Genomic DNA, 22675 nt, shown 5'->3' with positions numbered 1-22675 from the left:
CGTTACTTAGACTATTGGTTAGACCTCATAGATACTACGTAGCCGGTACATTTTGAGCGGCCCCTTGCTTGACGCTGAGTATGAGCGAGTAAAAACTCACGTAGAGGACGCTTTGACGAACGCGACATGCTTTACCGTTCTCATTGATGGGTGGACCAACATTCGCGTAGACCCAGTAGTGAACTTCGTCATCGCTACTCGCAGCCTCTGTTTTACAAATTGTTTGAAACAGGCATGATTCATCACATCGCGGCCTTCATCAGCAGCGAGGTCTGTAATGTCATTGACTCTCTGCAACCCCACAAAGTAGTTGCCTGAGTAACTGACCACGCGTGTAATATGCAGGCAGCCTGCAAGAAAGTTGTTGAGAAATTTCCGCACATTGGAACCATTAGGGGCGCAGCACACAACCTCATGCGCCTAAAAGTATTGAAAGTGGTTCATGAAACGTCCAGAAAAAATTGGAGGGGACACTTAAGCTCTGCCATAAGACAAGATGCGGCAATTTCAGCCTCTCACTACATAGCCTCATCTGCCTTCCCAGCACTTTTGAGTTAGAAGCCTTGCGTAGGCAGCAGAATCAACATGGACATACCGACAACAAACATTCACCTGAGAACGAGAAGATAATTTTCATTAATAGCTTAAACGTTAACCTGTGCATCTGGCAACATTACGCGACGGCAGTCATTAAGTTCATGTAGCCTGAATAGGCGAGAAAGCATCGCTGAAGGGTTGGAAATTTCGTTTATTTACAGCACATTATTCGAGTAATTGTTATAAATAGGCTGAAATCGCTAATGAAAAAAACACTTTGCCTTTCGTTATGTTTTGCAACATAGGCTACATATTTATACTTTTACGGGGAGGATAGTACTTATAAGTTCGTGTAGAAATACAGCAGCTCTCGTATATACTAATTACTAAAGACCATAACCTGTGGAGGTCTGCAGTGGCATCCCATTTCACCCCTACTTCTCTGAACGCCACTCCAGCAATCATCCCATATAAAAGCCGTTCAGTTTGAGGCACTTCCGTTCGAGCCAACCACAAGGCCACTGCGTCCAGCTGTATCTGGAAGATTCTCCCAGTTCCAGCACAGCAGAGACAGCATATACTCTTTCTTCAAAGAAAAGTGGCCGCGCGAAACCAAGGATCGTGACACCGCGAGCTAGTCGGACCGTAGCTCCATGAGCAGGGAGTAGATCGACATGGGATGGGACACGACATGGGACACGAGAAGCGATGCCCATGCTCCGAGCCAGTCGTCTTGCCACCACAGTGAGGTGACTCCGCCCAGAACATCTGGAGGCTTGTCCCCGTTGATGGTCGCCCTGGAGCAGTGCCAGCAGATACTCTTTCTTATGGGAGAAGTGGCTGTGCGAAGACGAGTACCGTGGCGCCGCGATCTGGTCGGGCTGCAGTGCCATAAGCCGCGAGTGGATAGACATGGGATACCGTACATGAGAAGCAATGCCCATGCTCCGAGCCAGTTGTCTTGCCACCACGGTGAGGTGACTTCGCCCAGAACATGTGGAGGCTACCCGTTGACGGTCGCCCTGGAGTAGTGCCAGCAGACACTTTTTCTTATGGGAGAAGTGGCTGTGCGAAAATCAGTACCGTGGCGCCGCGATCGTGGTCGGGCTGTAGTGCCATAAACCTAGAACATGGTGACATGGGATTCTTCGGCCGACTGACGGTCAGTCGATTGATGGTGGCCTTGCGGCGACCCAGCCACATGGCCAGCAAGTCCAGCTGACTTCTCTCAAAACATATGAAGGCTTCTACCACTCGATGTTGTTCTTGGTGAAGTGCCAGCAGGTGCTTTTTCTTCTGGGAGAAGCGGCTGCGCTATGACGGGGAACGTAACGCCGCGAGCTGGTCGACCTGCAGCGGCGTAAACGAGGAGCTGGATGACGGCGAATTGCGTGCTCAGTATCTAATGTCCTTACTCAGCCTCAGTCGAATTCCCACAGCGGCCAACGGTCGCCGGTTTTGGTACCTGGGTTTCGTCAGGCTGAACAGGAGTGGTGACACGAGCGAGGACCCGATGGCCTGATTCCCTGAGATCTCGTGGCGGTCTCTTTGCTCGGTTCTAAGCGGCTTCGTGAGCTTGCTGGGAATAGGCCGCTTCGGCGACAGTACAGGCTAAAGTGGTTGCGTGGTAGACCAGGGCGGCACTCGAGGCTCGTGAGGCCTGTGCCAGCCTAGTGGAAAGCACATCTGAAGGGTCAGAAAATGGTAACCTAAAGTGAAGGATCGACAGCCCACGGCAACTCTCAGCTAAATATGTTGTCGTTAGCCTTTGAAAAGATGTCACAAACCCCCAATGGGGGATCGGCAAAGAATCGGAAAGCGGAGGTTGCTATTCACCTTGAACACGAAGCACTCCAAGAATGATTTCTTTTTTTTTTCGCCCTTGTGGCACATGGGCGCCGCGAGGTTGGCGGAAGCGAGCTTCTTGCATTTCTTTTCATTTTCGATTCAGGACTAAAAAAAATTATTGTTATATGCAAGTTTATCCACCGCTACATGCTGACAACCAGCGTCTCATCTTTAAGGTTCAGACTCCATGCCATCATATCAGCTACCTTTGCAGAGCTCAAGCCTGTAAACTATGAGTTGACAACATTGATGATTGTGAATAGTTTCTGTAGGGCGTTAAACGTATTACCGGTTCGGCTTATTAGAGGACATCTTTGGGAAAGGATAAATGTTAATTTACAAATTAATACAGAAAGAAAAAGCTAGGAGAAAACAATTTGCAAATAGCATGACTGACTCGTCGAAGCCCGAGGAAACCAGCCCACGGTCCCGCCAAAACTGCTTCTTTTAACAGAGGCAGAAAGATCAGTGGGGTCAAGCTTAGGTGCCCCTTATTCGCGCTTCATATGGCAGCATTGCGGTGTGCACTCGTGCGATCTTTAAAATAAGGGTTGGCCCCATCGGCACTGCGTTAGCCGCTCGCAGCGTCATTTCGGCTACAAACTGCAACACTAAATTCTAAATCTCTCAAATTTATTTCAGTTCACACTTTTATTTATATTAGCATGAACAAAAAGCAGTAACACAACGTACTAAATGAAATTTCATAGTCTGTAACTTCTTTTAAGAGAGAACAACACAAACGTGTTCGAATATCCCGCGCTTTCTGACGTCTCCAAACAGCCTGATGTGACGTTCTACGTCACATCAGCGGTAACTCAGGACGTGCTACGTCCGCCGCTTAAGAACGTGGGTGGCGCTGGTGAACACTCCCAAGGTTAGGTTATTTGTAAACATAAATACCCCCGAAAGCAGAAGGTTTGACAGCCGTCGCCGTAGCTCAGTGGTAGAGCACCGGATGCGTAATTCGGAGGTCGTGGGTTCGGATCTCACCGGCGGCATGTGGTTGTTTTTTCTTCTGCTTTTCTAATCAATTAGCTTTAAGCGATAACATATTAAGTAATATTATAAATTGATCAACACCACAAAATAAATAAATTAATTAAAAATCCCCTGTGCCGCTTGGTTTCTGTGGCTGTTGGCTTCTCATATTTATAACGAGCCCCTCATTCCCCTTTCCTTGTCCACGTAAAGAACGTGTACTTCGTAAGCCTAGCAGCTGTCCAAATCCAGAAGCAATCGTAATATCGGTGGCGTTTTACCGCTAGAATTCTCAGGTACGGGCATTCTGAGGAAAATAAAAATCTTTGCGAGCCATTTATTTGTCGCGAACGCAGACACATTGAAATGGCAACGGAGCGGTGGCGCCCGCTTCGGAGCCGAACCTAACCGAACATTGGTGAACCTTTCCTTCGTCGATGCACCCGCACGAAGACAATGGTCCCGCACGATGCTCTGACTGCAGCAGGATGGCCCATCTGTGCCGGCGTGGGGGAAATCGCGTTGTCCGCGAACGGTCATGACGAGATAGTCTCTGAATTCTTGTCTATTAGCCTCGCCCGTTAGTCACAGACCCAAGGCTCGTTTGCGTTCTGCGCATGCGCACTGCGCACCACCTTTAGCCCTGCCCCCTATAACTGATAGGGTCAGGGTCGCCCTATTCTAAATCTCTCTAATCCCTATGTCTCCGCACTCAGTGCGGACAACTACCATTAGGTAAGTTCACTCTTCTCTGACGATTAAACAGTGGGAAAATTAAGACATGTCCTCCCAACCAGTAATGTACGCGTATTTCCACTCTCCACCTTTGAAATCTCAGTAAGTTCCGTTTGTGGAACACAAGTGAACGCAATGTTTCGTCGAAGACCCTTTTCCCAAGCATTTCACCCCAGAAGAGCCGAGCCCCAGGCAAGGTGAAATCTTGGTGAAATGTTTAGGGGAATCCCCCGAGGTGGAGTAGATTTGTAGTAAAGGAGTAATTACTCATTGACGTCCACCCAAGCGCAGCCATACGGCTACAAAGGAAACAATACAGCTTTCTCAGAAACTTCGCAGGTTAAGAAAAATTCGTCCTGGTCCGGGGTTCGAACCCGGGACCAGCGCTTCACCGGAGCAGTCGCTCTACCAATTGAGCTAACCGGGACGGCAACTGTTCCCACTTCGAGTTATTGATCAATTCGCTCTCGTCCTACCTATGCTTGCCGTCCCGGTTAGCTCAATTAGTAGAGCGACTGCGCCGGTGAAGGGGTGGCCCCGGGTTCGAACCCCGGACAAGGACGAATTTTTCTTGAACTGCGAAGTTTCTGAGAAAGCTGTATAGCTTTCCTTTGTAGCCGTATGGCTGCGCTTGGGTTGACGTCAATGAGTAAGTACTCCCTTATTACAAGGTGAAATTTTTTACCAAGTAGAAAACCTGTGGGTAACCGGCGTCACTGTAGATCGAACACAGCACCTCACGAACTCGAGGCGAGTGCTTTACCACAAGGTCTCGGCTTAGGTCTCGGTAAACACCCACACTTTCCCGCGTTTGCGGCGTGTTTACAGATGCCAAGCGCAACCTTTGATGGTTTTATGGGGTTTTAACTTCCCAAAGCGACTCAGGTTATGAGGGACTAGATGACTCCGGAAATTTGGGCCACCTGGGATTCTTTAACATGCGCTGACATCGCACAGTGCACGGGCCTCTAAACATTTTGCCTCCATCAAAATGCGACCGCCGCGGCCGGAATCGAATTGCGCATCTTCGGGTCAGCAGCTGAACGTCATACCACTGAGCCACCGCGGCGGCCGCAACCGAAGTATATACACACTTGCAGACAGGCCGTCTTCGAGACAGACCTATTACTGACACATGTCATCCCTAACAAATCATCCAAGACTGTCTCGTACGCAGAGGAGCCGCATGCAAACGCACTCTCGAACAAATCGCACCTCTCGGCTCTATACTCGCTATTAATTCTAGATCGCGTTAACTCCTTCTAATGAGCGGTCAATCGTCGGCCCCAAACGATGAAGCGAGGGCAGCCGATGTACCAGTGAGACAGTCGGGAACATCTGCAGCTGTTCACTCGCATGCTGAGCGTATATAATGGCGGCAAAAGTTTAAATAACGTTACGAGACACGGTTTTCAGTGCGGAGTTGAGGCAGAAAGGCAGCTGTTGCAGCTCTATCAAAGCTTCATTACAACGTACCACTCCACATCAAACATGAAACTTTACCTACATGCCAGTGCACAAACGCGAACGCACGCAAACGCAATTACAAACGTGACCGCAGCAGTAATTGCTAACTGTTCTGCAGTATAAGCTGAGCACTGTGCGTTCCCACGCTATGCATGAAGTGCGGCAGTCTGTATATGAGTAGCGAGACTCAGATTCTTCTGCAGTGTTGTTTTTCCTTTCAGCTTATAACAATCTTATTGTGAATAATGTGTATAACAGGAACGACAAGAAATTTCCTTTGCTGCTGCGAATCGGGACCTAACTGTCGAGAAACAAAAAAATGGCGGACGATTTGGAGTGGCTAGCCCAAACGCGATTTAGGTGCGCTAGCACACTACGGTTTCGGTTCGAGGCTCGGTTCTCAGGGTCAAGCGGGCTACAGGTAAAGGTCGGCCAAATCGGTCTTAAAGGGACTTTGAAAGGGGCTCTCAAATGCTGGGGCATGTCTAGCATGCTAAAGAACGAACGCCCCTTCACAAATATCCTCCAGCAAGGATTTTTCGATGCTTTTTGTGAAAGCTGTGTTATCTGTAGTTAAAATTTGAATTTCCGCGTTTTCGAGCCCTTTTCCTCTCCTCTCGTCACTTTTGCACACTAAAATGTCAGCGCTCCCCCGTCGGCCCCACCCACTCGGCCCTTCTGCTGGCTGCCGACGCGCGCGGGTAGTTCGTCGTGGGGCAGAGCTTTCAGCCGCGGCCATGGTAGCTGCGTGACGTCAAAAAGAGAGGTCACGACGAATCAATGATAGTCCTCTGCTGCTGACGTAACGAGCGCTGCATAACGTGCTGCGCGGGGATTAGGGCGAAAGCCCGGCACCGCGCTGGTCCCCCCCAAGGAGTACACTCAAAACAGAGAGCAGTAAAAAGGGAGTGAAGCTGTCCTCTAACGCACATCCTTTCAAAGGGAGTTCGCTAGAGGACAGCTAACTCCCTTTTTTACTCCCATATATGTGTATTCATGTTTAAAGTGTAGAAGCGCGAATTTTTTAAATATATTGATCGGCTCGGTTTTGGGGTCTTGTAGGCGGCATGAACGCTCGGTGGCTCATACTCTACATATGCAAGAGTATTATAGCCAACCTCAAATGCCCTTTTCAGGGACCCTTTAAGCTCCGCCTTAAGGGCATGAAGCGATAGCGTTAATGGGTTAATGCCCATATATGCGGAATTGATCATTGACTACTGTACAGTCATAGATCGCTGGGAGTCCTCATACCAATCCTGGCGCTGTAGTGCAGCGGTTAAGCGATGCGCCTCAGTACTGCGATGGCACGCGCTGCCGCCGCTGGGGCTTGGGAGCCGAGCAACCTCAATGTCACGGAGAGAGGCTTCGGACTGGCAAGCATCAGCGAAATCCGAGATGGAGGGGCTTCAGCGCTCGCGCACTAAAACGCAGTAATAAACAACATTTATAATTATACGCGTTTAACTCAGCACACATGGACTTACGAACGTCTGCTCATATATTTAGCGTTGCCTGACTTCGAAAATAGCACTAAACTCCATTCCTCTCTTCTTAAACGCATACCTGTCCTCTCTGCTTTATGTTCTCTCGAGAAGACAAACAGAATGGGGTCAGGCTTTAGGCGCTGCCTTTCGAGCGCCATGTCGAGAATTCCCATTGCAGCTGCCCTAATCGCATCATCCACTTAGTCTGAAAAACGTCGCCAGAGAAATATGTCCAGGTTAACCGTGATCGCTAAGCAGCCCACTTCTACGGACTTCGGAGCTTCTCGCCTCTCAAAGGCATATACGAAGGTAGGCCTTAAGCAATAATACTATTAAGACGGTCTGGACGGGCTTGCGGATGTCCACTATGGGAAGTGTCTTGAAGAGCTAGAAGCGTCTCAATAGGGGCAAGGAATAGACCTACGATGCTCGTAAAGATGCAGATGTGGAGTGTGACCGTGGGGAGGAAGTTCAGGTGTAATTCTTTTCATTTCTTACAAAAAATGCGATCCAAAAGCGAGGTACAAAGTAAGTGTTGCAGCAAGAGGTCCCGTACTACACGAATGAAATATATAGGACCACAAGAATGGCCTATTCATTGGCGAGTGCGTGATGTAGATGGGGGAAAGACAATGTTCGCGTAAGAAATCAGGCATCTACCGGCGTCCCTTCCTATGTCGATTCCTCGCGACCGAAGGGGCCCATGGTACTGGCCACGTCATTGACAAACCCGGACAAGCAAGATCTTGGTTTATTGCACACGCCCGTGCGTCGCCGTCACCTGCAGCGTGTCCAGGTACCGTATTCAAGGAGACCGTGAGAGCGGAACAGGAGACTGCAATAGAAGCAAGGAATTTGGTGCAAATAGGAAGACGACGGCGGCTCCGTATGGAGATAACAGCACTTTGAGAGCCCGAGATTATGTGTATCGGTCAGCGGGGTTATTATAAGATTCCATGTAAAAATTGTGTAGATCGCCTGCACGGGTTACACGTTGAAGTGGTATTTCACACATAAGGACAAAACCTCAAAGTAAATTACAAACGCTCGCAGCTTCGGAAATTATTTTATCTCGAGCCTCTTCTCTCATCAAACGACGTTTTGTATGCCGCTCTGTTCGGCCTCCACAACTGGGTAACGGTATAATTTATCAAAATAACATGATCCAAATACTAGTACCCTCAATTTGCCTTTTGGTAAATTTTGTGCCCAAGCCTCCCCAGCTAGAACACAGCAATAATATTTGCAATCACTACGCTAGACGCCACTAGATAAAATCAAACTCACTACAGTTTTTCAGAGCCCCAACACACACCCTTGAAGACAGTTCAATCCCCACTTTAATGACCGAGCAGTACGAAACAAAGGTCCTCGTCTCCTAGACAACGAACAGACAAGGAGCACCGTATAGTCCTTGTTGGGTCCCAATGCAAATGGAGCCAGGCCCCGTGGTACTGAGAAAGTATGGCAGTTTCTTCAGTAGAATGACCAGCCTGGAGTGCCAGCAGATACTCTTCTGGCAGGAGGGTTCTGGCGAATACGGGGCCTGTAAAGCCTCTAGCTGGCGGGACCGCTATGCTACGATACACGAGCAGGCAGACATAGAATATTGAATACGAATAGCAGTACCTTTGGTCCGAAACAACCACCTTGCCTTTACATGCAGCCCATTTCCTATAAAAAATCGGGAGACTTCTCCCTCTCAGTGAACGCCCTGGTGCAGTGCCAGCAGATACCCTTTCTACAGGCAAGAGGAGTTTGACAAACACGGGGACCGTAGAGCTGTCAGCTGGTCAAACCGCAGGGCGAAGAAGCGCCAGCAGGGTGACATCGAATTGCGCCCTTGCATGGTAGTGTCTTGGCTGGCTACGACCTGACCGCATTCCAGCCACGATAAGCAGAATTCGTTCAAAAAATCGGTGGCTTGTCTCCTTGGATGGCCACCCTGAAGCAGTGCCAGCAGATACTCTTTCTTCAGGTAGAAGGGACTTGGCGAACACTGACCCCGTGTAGCTGCCAGCTGGTCAAACCGCACTGCCGTCAACCTGGAGCACTGTGTCATCTGGCACGACTCTTGCATAATAGTGCCCTTCCTCTGACGGAGCCGTACTCCCACCACGGCTAGCTGACATCGCTGAGAGAGTGTGAAGGCTCCTCCCACTCGATGGCTAACCTGGAGCAGTACCAGCCCACAGCCTTTTTGGGGTGAGAAACTGCTTCGCGAAGACTGCAACCGTGGAGCCACGAGCTGGTCGGACCGCCGTGACGCCAGATTCCCGGCGTAGATGGTGGAGTCGTTGTTCAGTCCCACATGACCGCCATCATAGCCAGCAAGCTTGGTTGAAGAAGTCTCGGAGGTAATGAGCGGCAAGTACAAAGATGAGAAATATGGCATTGTGAGCCTGCACTGAAGCGGCCTCTTGAGCGTAGACAAGGACGGCGGACGACAGCGAGGCGGCATGCTGGTGTTCTCGCTCAGCCTTAGCCGGAGGTCTCCAAGGCTGGCGGACGTTGCTGAAGGACCCAGGAACAGGAACAATAACCTGGTCACCTTACTCGTGAACAGTAGTGGCCGCGTAGGCGAGGACCGGAACGGCGTCCGGCCCTGAGGTCGCATGGTGGAGACTTTGCTCAGCCGTGATCGCAGGCTACCACGGCTAGCGAATGCTGCTGAAAGAGCCAGAGCCATGGTCCAGGGTCGGGCTGCGGTGAGCCTGAACGTGACCGGCTGCTTGGTCAAGGACCCGGACGGAGTCCGACCTCGAGGATGGAATGCGGTGTTCTTTCCCAGCCTTGAGTGGAAGTGGCCACGGCCACCGGACATCGATGAAGGAACCGTTGATAAGGACGGGGTCCAAGCCGTCGTCAGCCTGAACGAGTATGGCCGCGTGGTCGAGTACCCGGACGGCGCCGGGCTCCGAGAACGCATGGCGTTGTTCTTGCTCAGCCTTAACCGAAGGTCACCAAGGCCGGTGGACGTCGCTGAAGGACCCGCGGACAAGGTTGAGGACCGGGCCGCCCTGGAACTGCAGAGAAGAGGCCGAGAGGCCAAGTACACAGATGATAGCTGTCCCTGACATCGCCTGTTGGTGCCCTTGTTCAGCCTTAACAGCAGGAGACTACGGGCAGCGGCCGCTTCTGAAGAAGTCGGGGTCAATGGCGGAGACCAGGCAGTCTCGTGCCTGAACGGGAGCGGCCGCGTGGCCCAGGACAAGTACGGCGTCTGGCCCCGACGCTGCAACGCGGTGCTCTTGCTCAGCATTAAGTGGTGGCGGCCACGACCAGCGGATGCCTTTGAAGGAGCCGAGGACAAGGACGGGGTCGAAGCCGTCGTCAGCATGAATGGGAGGGAACGCGTGGTCGTGTACCCGGACGGTGTCATACCCATAGGTCGCATTGCGATGTTCTTCCTCAGCGTCAACCGGAGGCAACCGCGGGTAGCGGACGCCACTAAGGAAGCCGGGGAGCTGGTAAGGAGCTAGAACACCGACGTAGCAGGAGCGTCGGGAGCGTGATGGGCCTCGGCAGCCTCGATGTTGAGTGGACGATCGTGAGGCTACCCCTGTGGTGGCGTGGTAGTCCAAGGTAGCACTTGAGGCCTCTGCCGCGGGTTCACCAGGGGTACGTCGGACTGGCACTGTACCATACAGCCTGGCCGAAAATACAGTGGCGAGAATCGAAGCAAGCGTTCTTTTTTTTTCTGCGAATGGCACGTGCGCGCGCTATGCAGCTAGCGAACAGAAATTTGTTGTCTTTCTTCTCTTCGCATCATCGCTCGCCAAAAGAAAATGCCAGTTGTATAGGATTTTCCGCTCGCATCCCTGTGGCTAGACTTACCTTTCTGCCGGTTTAAATGCAAAAATGCATTCTATGACTGGCATGCTAAATTTTCACTTTTGCATCCGCACTGCTGAGCGCACCTAGATGGCAATCAAGGCCCTGCCTCGCCTAGATAACAATTAAGACCACCGATGTCTTTACGAGAGCGACTACATGGCCACGTACAGCGTTGACTGCGTGCAAGGCCGTGTAAGAATGCGCGGCAGGTTTTTCACGTTACCATGGTGAGCTTGGACAATTAGGAACATCGAGCAGTAGTAGAAAAGGAAGAAAGTCGTGTAGAATACAGGTGATTATGAAAAAATATATGAAGCTTCAGAATATTCAACTCATTTTCCAGAAAAAAAAATCAGGGGTAATTTCACTGTCAGAAGTGCATAGAGGCGAAAGCGTGTTCCTCAGCACTTTGACTGCCTGTGTGGCACTGGTGACGTCACCACTGGACGACGTCACACATAATTAATGACTAACTACTAATAAATGACATTTCTAATTACTAGCTAATTACTGATTAATGACTAAGTATTAATTGACTGCTAATTAATGACGCTTAAGTTTTGCCTTTAGGAGTGGAACGCGACAGCGTGTTGTAGCGCTGCCAGGGAGTCCACGGAACGCCACCACCCGTTCGGCGCGATGCGTTGCCCTTTGAACGCAACGCTTTTTGAGGAAAGGAAATGGCACAGTAATTCCCTGTCATCTCGGTGGACACCTCGGTGGACGCGGTAACTGTCTCACATATCTGGGGGGACACCCGTCTAAAGCGTGACACCTCTGCTGACAAGCTTGTGCTGACAATTTTTTGTCAACAACGATGAGGCATCAAAGCCTTTCGCCTTTACTACATGGCTACGTACAGCGTAGACTGCGTGCAAGGCCGCGTAAGAATGCGCAGCAAATTTTCCATGTTATCAACGTGAGCTTGGACGATTAGGAACATAGAGCAGTAGTTGAAAATGAAGAAAGCCGTTTAGAATACAGGTGATCAAAAAATATAAGCAGCTTCAAAATATTCAACTCAGTTTGCAGAAAAAAATGACAGGCTGGGTGACGAAACAATTCAGCAAGCACAATACCATTGCCACCAGCGAAAGAACAACCACAAACTCCAGCTTGCTCAAGAGGCCAAGAATGCTACTGCAGTTTGTCCAAGACAACGAAGTTCGCTTTCAGCGTGATTACTATTACTGCAACGAATAAACATTTTTGCTATCCTTTGAACTTGTAGGCTGATTGCTTGCAAGCATGTGCGCCACAACACGGTGGCACAAAAACACCTTGCTCTAAGATGACGGAATCTCTCGGCGTCAACCAAGTTTGCCATGCAGCAGCCGCACAAACTCCTTCGAGCTGACACCCGTTCAAAAAAAAAGGGAGGGGGGGGACATGATAAATATAAATAAGGAATAAAGAACAGTTGAAAAGGGTATACACCGCTTCGGAGCTAGTCTTTCTAGTGCAAACAGGAGTTCGGGGGGAGGTAGAAGGTAAGGGAGGAAGGGAGACGAAGAGGAAAGGCAGGGGCAATAAAGGTTATGATCTTAAAAAGAAGGTTAGGGTAAGGTTTATCGCACCTCCAAGGGAAATTAGTGGTGTCCCAAGATTACGAGTGAATGAAGCACAATCAGCTCCCCAGGACTAGAAAAAATCTGCAGGGGAACGGTGTTCAACGGTCTTCGACCCTCTTGGTCGTTACCGCATTTTATTAACAAGCGTGAAGCGCCCGGCCCATAAAAGGGTTGAGGAATGTGCAAGAATGTACATACAGAGCTCTACGAGAAGGTGCCGTCGGAGTGAAAATAGCGGGAAAGAAAGCCGAATATTACACACGCACAGGGTGTTTCAGCAGATCAGTCAGACTGCAATGACAGAATCACGAGATACGCCCCGGAATATCAGACTCAATTTTTCTTCTGAAACACGCTGCAGGCTTGCATGTGTCTTGCACTTATCATTTTATATTGTTATCTGTTCGCACTTCCTAAATGAGTAAGCCCATTGTTACTCGTTTGCACACAAAAAACGAATCTCAGTATACGGCAAGAACATCTAGAATACAAATGAGCAGCATTTACTGCGACAAAAACGATAAATACTGAGCACAGAATAGACTCAGAATAAGGAGAAGATCAATTAAGCATATTAATCCGGCCACTTGAATAGCAACGGGGTCCTTTTAGTAGCAGTATATGTCTGCTGAATAATGGTACTCACTAACCCTCCGTTCCTCGAGCCAACAAATCCTGCCTTTGTTATTAAACGCTTTTAGCATACCGGAGACTTATTAGGGTAGACGTATACCGGTTTCCCGGATGCCGATAGCTCACGCGCAGTGTCCCCGCTTGACCCCACCCAGGCCACTGCGCGTGCGCAGGAGAGGCCCGGTGAAGTTGTATACGTCTCCCCACACGCTGAGCCCGAGTTTCAGTCAACACATCTGTGTAAAAAGTATGCGCGCACAAACGCAAATGCACGGAAGCTGGGCCACGGATAACACATTGTCGCAACGCGTGGTACAGAGCACGACGTCTATATCGCTGATCAAGAAAGCCAACAGGAACTTGGACAGTTCAAGGCGTTCCGCGGTTGTGCTCATACTGTCACACAGCGCACCACAAGTCGCGTAAACCTCAGCCACAATCCTCTCATTAGGGGGAATATACAACGACGCCTGCCAAGCCACCGACAGAATACGTAGAAGAAAAAAGCTCGCCAAATGAACAAATAGTTTTAAAAAAAACACACGAAGGTCTTCTTGTTCTGGACGCAGCGTACTGTGCAAGAGTGTGGCAGAGGGGAGAAAATTAACAGCGCAAAAGTAGGGAAAGCGCACTGGTGATATATCGTTATCAACTTGACCATCTTCAGAAAGTTATAGCAGTATCTGCTGCGCACGCTGCTCCCATCTTCGAATAAGCCATTCGCAGGTCTGGATCGCTAGCATACTTGCTGTGTTTGCTGACGTGTGGGTTTCTTTTGGTCTCCTAACTTTTGGTTCGGCTTTGCTGTAGGTTTGATGACGCTTTAGACTCCAGGAATGTCCATGCTCGCAAGCAATTTGATTAGTGAAATCAGGCACGCGATCACGTGCTTGCAACCCTCGCCAAGAACACAAATAAACCAAGAGGTGTTCCCATTACCTGCCGTGCTGAGCACGGTTTCGTTCTTTAGCGCTTCGTACAATGCAAGACGGCGTGAGAGATGGTTCAGCTCAACGTGGCTCAGCTGGTGCTATATTTAGATGGTAAATCTGCACTGGCTGTCTTTGCCTGCCTCGCCTTGCAGCACGTTGCAAGACGGTGCAACAGCGGTGTGGTATACGCAACGCTATAGCGCATTTCCACTGAAAGCAGAGAGTTTTAGCAGAGCGTAAACGTACAGGTTAACCGGAGGCTAACTGGTCTGCCGCAGCAGGAGGCGCGCCACCCGGCCACGCACCTGCTGCAACGTGTGCGCACCTGGCCTCCGGTAGTACACTATACGTCTACGCCACTATCTCTCCGCTATGGTAAAACTATGCTTCGTTTGTGCTTGGAGTTCCGAGCCACGGTACTTGCTTGCATGAATCTATGGGCATATTCGATATTCCAGTCCTGGACTACTTGCTTGCAGGTCGCAGCTTCCGCTCTGACAGGAAACACCGTTATGGTGACATAAGGGGCTGCTTGCGGACTCGCAGCCAATGTCGGGCTCCCCCTCTGTTACTGTACCAGGCTGCTGTCAACTGCTAGCAGACGACGCAAGCCATGGCCACCATGGCGCCGAAGCAACGCCGTGCGCTCGATCATGATACTGGGTCGATTTGAAGACCTTGCTGTCAGCTTAGCATAGGTGCATTACAGAACTCAGTTTCGGGGGTACGCTCGCCGCCACTGCTTGTGGCGAAGTTCGCACAAAGTAGCCCAACTCATTGCGGATAGGCAGATAGACAAAAGACTTGGCAAACATGTTGACAACAAGCGCTATAGCTGCTCCAGTGTACGAGTGGTTCACCTGCGATGCTTTCAGGTAAGCGCGCAGACAGCATTTCGCAAAACAAGCGAAAGGAAACCTCTTGACGACACGAGCAAACAATACGCACTCGCAGCTCCGAACGCGCGTCCGTGTGTGGTGGATTTCAAGAAGATAGAACGAAGATGCAAGAAAAAAAAGTCTTACAATGGCTGAGAGAGCAGCTACTGAGCTCATGGGAAGGTTTAACGCATGATATCCTCCTCCAAGAACCAGAAAAGTACACAAAATGCACGCAGAGTCTAACTCAATGTGGCGGCCAGTGCGGCGCTTCACTTTCCGTGCAGCTGTCGTCTGCTGCCTTACTCGCAGCCCCAAGTAGCCCGAGGTCTGGCAGAGGCGAAAAACGAACACGTTGCTATGGCTCTGCGGGCAGTTTTCTGACTCGTGGGCGGAGCTTTTGGGCGGCCCGAGAAAGTCGTATGCCGGACTCGGATCCCCAAGTAGCCCCGGCCACTCCGGGTCTGAAACACAAATGCGCCCTATGCTCCTTTCTCCTCGCACTCGAGGTAGTACACTTCATCAGAAAGCCCTGAAAAGATCTCAGCTTTTTATTAACAGCCAATTTCTTCGAACAAGAGCCGTAAATAACAACACTGATACCAACCTTGTATCCACAAGTGCAGATCCCATTCAGGGGACCGAATGCGCCGCTGTGGAGCAAATATGATCGCAACGCGCGGCGCTCCATCCGTGGCGCACAAGGCACCGATCTAATCTTCCAGTTACACCTGTTAATTCTACGGGTCGAGTATGACTCGGCCGAAGTAATTGCCACAACTGCAATGGCTGTCGCATGCCCGCACAGATTTGTTCGCCAACGCACACTTCTCGTTCACTCATTGTCGTCCAATCTGCCAGCTGGGTTTCCTCCTCGGTCTTTTCATTCCATTCGCACACACGCGTACGCACGAAAAAACATTCAGCAGGGCCATTTAATACACCTACGTGTGGAAATGCGAAAGCATTACTTTCCCTGGGCGCATTGTTAACGCGTAATATTCGTAGATGCATTAAAGTTCCTTTCTACGAGTTTATGTGTATGTCTTCCCCAAACGGTTGCATCACAATTTTTATACGAAAGTCTGGGATAGCATACAACTGAAGGGGCATATGTCGTCGGTTGCAATCACTGTCGCAAGCTAGCCTTACGGCGCAACCTACGGCGCAAGAGCTCCACTTCAAATTTTTTTTCTGGCTTTAAAAAAAAATCACCTTGATTAAAATTTCGGAAATCAAAGGCAATAAACTGTTCTACTAAACCCGCAGTCATTTGTATTTTTTCTTGGACCCCCTCAAGGTGAAATACTCGGGTGTTTATTGTTCAAAACGTACTTTTATACAACTCCAGTATTTTCCACCTCAGGGTGAAATACCGGGGTGTTTATTGTTCAAAACGCACTTTTCTGCAACCCTAGTATTTACTTCACTTCTACATATTCAGTTTTGTAAGCTTTAACAATTTTGTATAGGTGATAGACATCTAGGGAAGTAAGATGGTCTTTTCTTCATTTCTGAGAGGAAGATGTGCTTTTTTTTAAATGTCAAGAAGCCGCCGCGGTGGCTCAGCGGTTATGGTGCTCGGCTGCTGACCCAAAAGACGCGAGTTCGATCCCGGCCGCGGCGGCTAGAATTTCTTTGGAGGAGAAATTCTAGAGGCCCGTGTACTGTGCGATGTCAGTGCACGTTAAAGAGCCCCAGCTGGTCGAAATTTCCGGAGCCCTCCACTACGGCGTCTCTCATAGCCTCAGTCGCTTTGGGACGTTAAAACTCCATAAACCAAACCAAACCAAATGTCAAGAAAGTATAATTTTTAAGTTTTTATTTAAACTGTAAAAAATATTTTTACCGTCCAAAAATACGTGATCTGAATCATATCAAAACCCAGAAGTTGTGCAAATGCATTAAAATTTGTGAAGTGTTTTCTATAATTTCCAATTTTTATGTTATTGAGCAGCGCCTGGCCTCACACCTTTTCGAAACGTTCGAACTGAACTCATCTCGTGAATTAATTTTTTTTGCTCACAAATATTTTAGGCTTAGATTACTAACGTTGGGATAAATTTCCATGAATTTTTCGAAAAATCGGAGACAGTCGAGCGCAACGTCTGGGACATTTGGTGCGGAATGACCCAACAATGTTCTACGCACGACGTCGCGCGGCTCACCTGAAGCCGTTCTACGCATAGTTAGTTGGTTTATTGGTGTTTACTTTCCAAAGGTACTCAGGCTATGAGGGACGCCATAGTGAAGAGCTCCGGAAATTTCGATCACCTGGGGTTCTTTAACGTGCACTGCCATCGCACAATACACGGGCGTCTAAATTTCGCCTCCATGAAAATTCGGCCGCCGTGGCCGGGACCGACCACGCGTCTTTCAGGTCAGCAGCCTGACGCCGTAACCACTGAGCCACCGCGGCGGGTCATCTACGCAAGGTGGGAAAGTACAAAATATATTGTCACCGACAAACGCAGCAGGAAGCGTGAAGCACAGCCGTTTTCTAGGACGAGGCTCGCCGAACCGCCAAGCTCATTCAAGACAAAGAAGACGCTCGGCCACGCGCTGGGAGACAAGGTTCGGCTACCAGGTGGCGCCGGCAGAGTGTCAGCAGTGTGGCATTATTACGCGTCACGGCTAGGTGGCGTGAGTTCTGCCTTAGGCCTCAGGATAAGGACAGCCTTATCAATCCATCCATCCCACTCACCCGCCCATCTGCTCACCCACCTGTTCGTCAATCCATCCGTCCTTCTACGCGTAGGAGATTTGAGTGCAGAACACCTGATTTGGTCTAACGTTCGTCCTACCACTGTGCGTCACGTCCGCGTCTTCTAAACCGCTAGTAACCATAAATTTAGAAGCATACGGAGCATGCATCGAAGTCCACACGCTCGGTCGTTCGCAACTCCATGGGACATTTAAGCACATGCGAATTCCACTACAACAAACGCTACCGCCGGGGCGAGTGCACCCCTAATAGAGCGGCTCAGGTCTAACCCAGCTCACCGGGCGCTGTGCTCAGGTATCCGGGACCCACTCACTGAATCGGAAGTCGAAGCAGCGGCGAACAATTAAAGCAAGTATTAAACCTGGCAGAAGTGAAACGATGCGGCTCTGCGCCAACACCTTTGCCAGTTTCAGTCGCCTTGGACCACCTTTGGTGCACTACGCCCTAGTGTTCGTGGTGGCGCCAAATAAATGTGCTTGAAGCCAAGCGATACCACGAGAAATGTATCCCTTCCAGAAACACGGAAATAGGCATCGAGGAACGCCGCAATACAGAGGGGTGTGATAAATATCTCTACATTAGCGGTCTTCCACCGGATCAGGCTCACTGCATGCAGTCGTGGGCGGCTTCACATCTCGCCATCGGAACGCGGCCTCACAGCTACACATCGACCAAGCCATTAAGCCAAGTGGGGTGAATCACGGGGACCAGAGTTCACAAAGGGACAGCTAATGCGCAATACAAGTTCAGTGCTTTTCTTAAAAATAAAAGCTGGACTCGTCAGTAAAATCATTGCGAATTGTGGATTGACGTACCAAACAGACACATAAGCAGAGGGACGCTATGGTGGAGTGCTGATGACTAATTTATGCTGGTTCACCGCACAAGGGTGTTTCTTTATTTCTCCTCCGTCGAAATGCGGCTGGGATTGAACCCCCGATACTGGGATCAGCAGCCAAATGATAAAGCCACTGAACCACAGCGGCCGGTCACAGTAAAAGAATTAAAAACAGTAACCGCAACGCCGCTGCTTCAACATTTCGCAGGTGCGGGACGCGATGACTGAAGGTGGGACCAACAACGCCAATAGGTCACGGAACTGGAGGCCTACTGCCTTTCCGTCCCTTCGGCAGTCCAGAGGCGGCCGATGACGTTTACAGATATCGATACCGTACTTGAAGCGCATAGGTGCGCTCACCGAATATCTGATTGCGCTTCCACATCGATGCTTGTCGCCATCAAGGTGCGTGTTGCGATGCCGCCAAATGAGCCAAATCAAGCTAAACGCTAATCGTCAAAAACGCGAAAGACTTTTCATGCGCACTAACCAGTCATTTAAATCACATTCTTTAGATGTTAGTTCTAGCAACTCTAGACCACAAGGTAATGAAAAATCACGCAAACAATTTAGTCAGTATCAGCGTGTAAGCTTTGGACGTCAAGCAAGATTTGGCTCAGTTTTGTTAAGAACGCTTTTTTTTCTACAGTTGTATTCAAGTACTGTTTATGAAAATAATTCTTAGAAATTACTTTTGTGCAATCAAGCCCACTATTGTACTTCAACACAAGTAAATGAAAATATTAGGCTGCTGTAGCAATCACTGAAGTAACAACTATCTTTCCTACTGTTCACACTTCAGCAGCGGAAAAATAATCTTGCTGTAATGTGTGAGATCTACAATATATTTTAATTCACTGCAGCAGTCCAAATTATTAGTAACGAAATCGTAGACGCGTACAGGACGCTAAACGACAGGACTATAGTACTATAGTTTCCTGTCTTCCTCTGCTTTTTCGCTGGTAATAATGAATCGATAAAGCCACTGCCAACTAGCCCAACTAAACGCTTCAAAGTTCATTGTAGCAGAGGGGTATCCTTGCTTCATCGGCGACAGGGTCTATGATTTCAACGTCGTCTCCTGAGTTCAGATCTTCCACCAGTCGCTTCATATCCTTTGTTGACGATGAAGCAGCGCTGGGGGAAGAATAAATGTAACCGCGCTCGAAAGATTCCAATTTATGAGGCTCAAGCTGACAGAGGTGGATCTCCCGAGTGGATTTGGCTCATTTTCATTTGAACAACAGCAAAGCCTGGCTCATTTTTATCTCTTACAGGATTTGAGCTCTTTTCTATGCATTAATGGGCACCCTTTGATCTCAGAGCTTTTGCAAAAATGGTCGCTGGATGAATTTTCCACTACAGGAAAGGTTCATCTAGTTTTGACTTCTGGATTTGGGTCATTTCGAAAAAAAACGACTTCAGTGTTCCAAAACATGACTGGAGTATGGCTGACGAAAAGGAGGCAAATAAAATTGAACAGACACCAGACACTTTATTCAAAAACAAACTCAGTATCCTTTATAGTAGTGGTGGAAGGCACAAGCAGCCTCGATGAGAGCCCGATAAGCAACATATCGCATGCAGATGACAAATACACCTGTGTCGTCCTGACAGTGTTTCGGGCTCGCCTCATTGCGGATGCTGTGTTGTACCTTGGAGGGACGATTCTCCTGGAGAGCGGTCTTCGTGGTCAGCATCGTCGTCGTCCGCATAACGTACGATGGGCTCGAAAGATGGAGATGTGGGTCTCTGGTCCCCAAAAAGTATGATCACAAATATCGAGTGAGCATAAACAGTATATACTACAGGCACAAAGCGCCAGAACAATGAATTCGTTATGGCGCTGCAAAACTGGAGAGTAAATCTTGACATTAACCGTCTGTACACCAACAGTAGCCATCTATATATGTTTTGCACCGCCCTCGTCGCAGGACGACATGCCGTCGCTCTGATCTCCGCTTTCGCCGTGGTCCGAAGAGCCGCGTGTGCTCCGGTGTTCCGCGGGCAAAGATGCGATGTCTGTCGCACTCACCTCCCCTGGCTGCCTAAGCAAGGGCGTCGACGAGTTCTCCCTACCACCGCCTTCCTTTCCTAGTGGATTCATAGGTTCTGCGGCTGCTGCTTGTGCCATAGCTGCAAGCCTGCGTGCGGTAATGAAGTGGCGTTGCACACGGAAGCCCATCTGGTTTCTCGGGAACGTGCTGCTAAATGGCTGCGCCGTGGCGTCCATTGGAAAAGGCTTCGGGGAGGGGATAATTTCAGCGTCGCCCGTACTCTGCGGCTGGTCGGGCAGGCTAGTGCGATGGTGTGCCCGGTTCGGAGCTCGCGAATTGTCCAGACTGTGGCATTATCGGCGAGGACGCCGATTCGGCCTCGTTACCGTCAGCAGGCTCCGGATAGCTTGAACGAGCCGTTGCTGACCACGAAGTGGTCTCTGGCGCGTCCTCACCTGGCGATGACGATTCTCCTATGCGTCGACGATGCACGTCTCGGCGCCAATCGCCGTGCCATGACGCCGATACAGGATCGTTCATGGCAGCAGGCTCCTGGCTGTTGTAAGGGTCCGGCGCTGTGCTCGATGCAGTCTCACGCGTGCCTATCGCTGGCGGCGACGATTCTCCGAAGCATTTTGTGTGCCGCAGAGAAGAGGTTAGGCGACGACGCAGATCTGGGCTCTCATCGCAGCTCGCCCCCAGCTTCTGGCCATCGTTGCAGCGGCCGGAGTCGCTGTATTCGTCGCTTAGGTTGCGCATATCACTCCGAGAATTCAGTGACGCCAATCCAGTTAAGCGCCGATGACGACGCAGGTCTGGGCACACATCGCTGCTCGCCTCCCGCTGCTGGCCAGCGCTGCCGCCGTCTAAGTCGCTCTCTTCTTCGCTTGGTTTGCGCATGTCGCTCCGGGAAACCGCCTTCGCTTTGCGGAGGAACGGCCTGCGAGACAACAGTGATTAATGAGACATGCTCATTCTAGCAGTAGCAGGTGGTTCTGCTTGATTCCAAAACCAGAGCACCAGCCACAAGTGCATTCACGAGAAAAGAGGAGCTCCCGCAACCTGGCTAATGATTGCATAGGTGAACAAGTAGCATCAATAACATACCTTCCAAATGCTGTTCGTGTAGACGGCTAAGACGACTGCGTCGGTGTCTGCCGAAACGATGCAAGAACATACAGCACGATGGAAGAATATTATAGGTGTCGGAACGGCGGCGGTTGATGGCGTGGCGATACAGGGGGCGGGGCTTGCTTATCGCTGCCTGCGCCGGCCACCGCACACGTGGGCGCGTATCTTTCTATACGTGGACGATTATTTGGTGATTTTTAAGAAGCAATCCGGTTTGACGCACACGGTCACCGTGCAAAAGACCTTATCTGTCTCTGAAAACGGGAGGGGTCTAACCTTCACCCACGAATTACCTGAACAAGATAGATTACAGTTTTTAGATATTAACATCACTTTAACACCAGATTGCATATGTTGGATGTACTCACCACGAACCCGGAAAGACCTGTTGCCGTTTGAGTCTGCTCATTCTAAGACGGTAAAACGCGCCATTGTTATGCTGTGCCTGAAAGAAGCCTTGCAGAAATCATGTGTTCACCTGGTAAATGACAGCCTCAACAATCAGGTTGGCAGGTTACAAAAGCTGGTTTTCCTGTTTCAGTCGTGGCTGCTGTGGCAGAGAAGCTTCTGCAAAGCTTGAAAGCTAGAACACCTCAAGAAGGTGGCGGTCAACAGAAAACAATGTAGCCAATCGCTACGGTGTGCCCCTGCTATTTTCTGCCCCGCGCAAGATGGCCTCTCTGTGCCCCCGGATTGTCTCCGGCGAGGAATGCGTGCAAGACTGCACGAAGCGTCACGCCACCCAGTTTGTCAGGTGTTCTGTCGGGGCTGTGTGTGAGATTCCCCTGACACGTGGAAAAGTTTACATCGGCCAGATGGCCCGTTGTATAAATGAAAAAACTAAGGGAAGATCAGCTTTCTATGAAAAACGTAAAAGGGTCAAATTTGCCCTTACATTGCTACGCATGCCCTTTGGCTACGCCTGATAAAGCATGCCAGCCTTTGCTGGCTATAACCAAAATCTTAAGGCGCAGTCGTAACCAGGTAGCACATGAACTCGCAGAGGCTTTTTTCATTGATAAGTCAGGTGATGAATGCGTAAGCGATTCTAGTATCAAATTGTATAATAAAGAGAACT

The 22675-nt window shown here is 49.8% G+C and overlaps 1 pseudogene; it reads right to left on the bottom strand.

Annotated features, from left to right (window-relative positions):
- Positions 1 to 20372: 20372 nt before the first annotated feature.
- Positions 20373 to 21366, bottom strand: LOC149354047 (uncharacterized; annotated as a pseudogene).
- Between the last annotated feature and the right edge of the window lie 1309 nt (positions 21367 to 22675).

This window comes from Amblyomma mixtum, chromosome 3 (genome assembly GCF_055824585.1).
Source record: "Amblyomma mixtum isolate Tamu chromosome 3, ASM5582458v1, whole genome shotgun sequence".
Taxonomy (NCBI): domain Eukaryota; kingdom Metazoa; phylum Arthropoda; class Arachnida; order Ixodida; family Ixodidae; genus Amblyomma; species Amblyomma mixtum.
The sequence above is the reverse complement of the archived record's forward strand: the minus strand, read 5'-3'. Positions and strand labels throughout refer to the sequence as shown.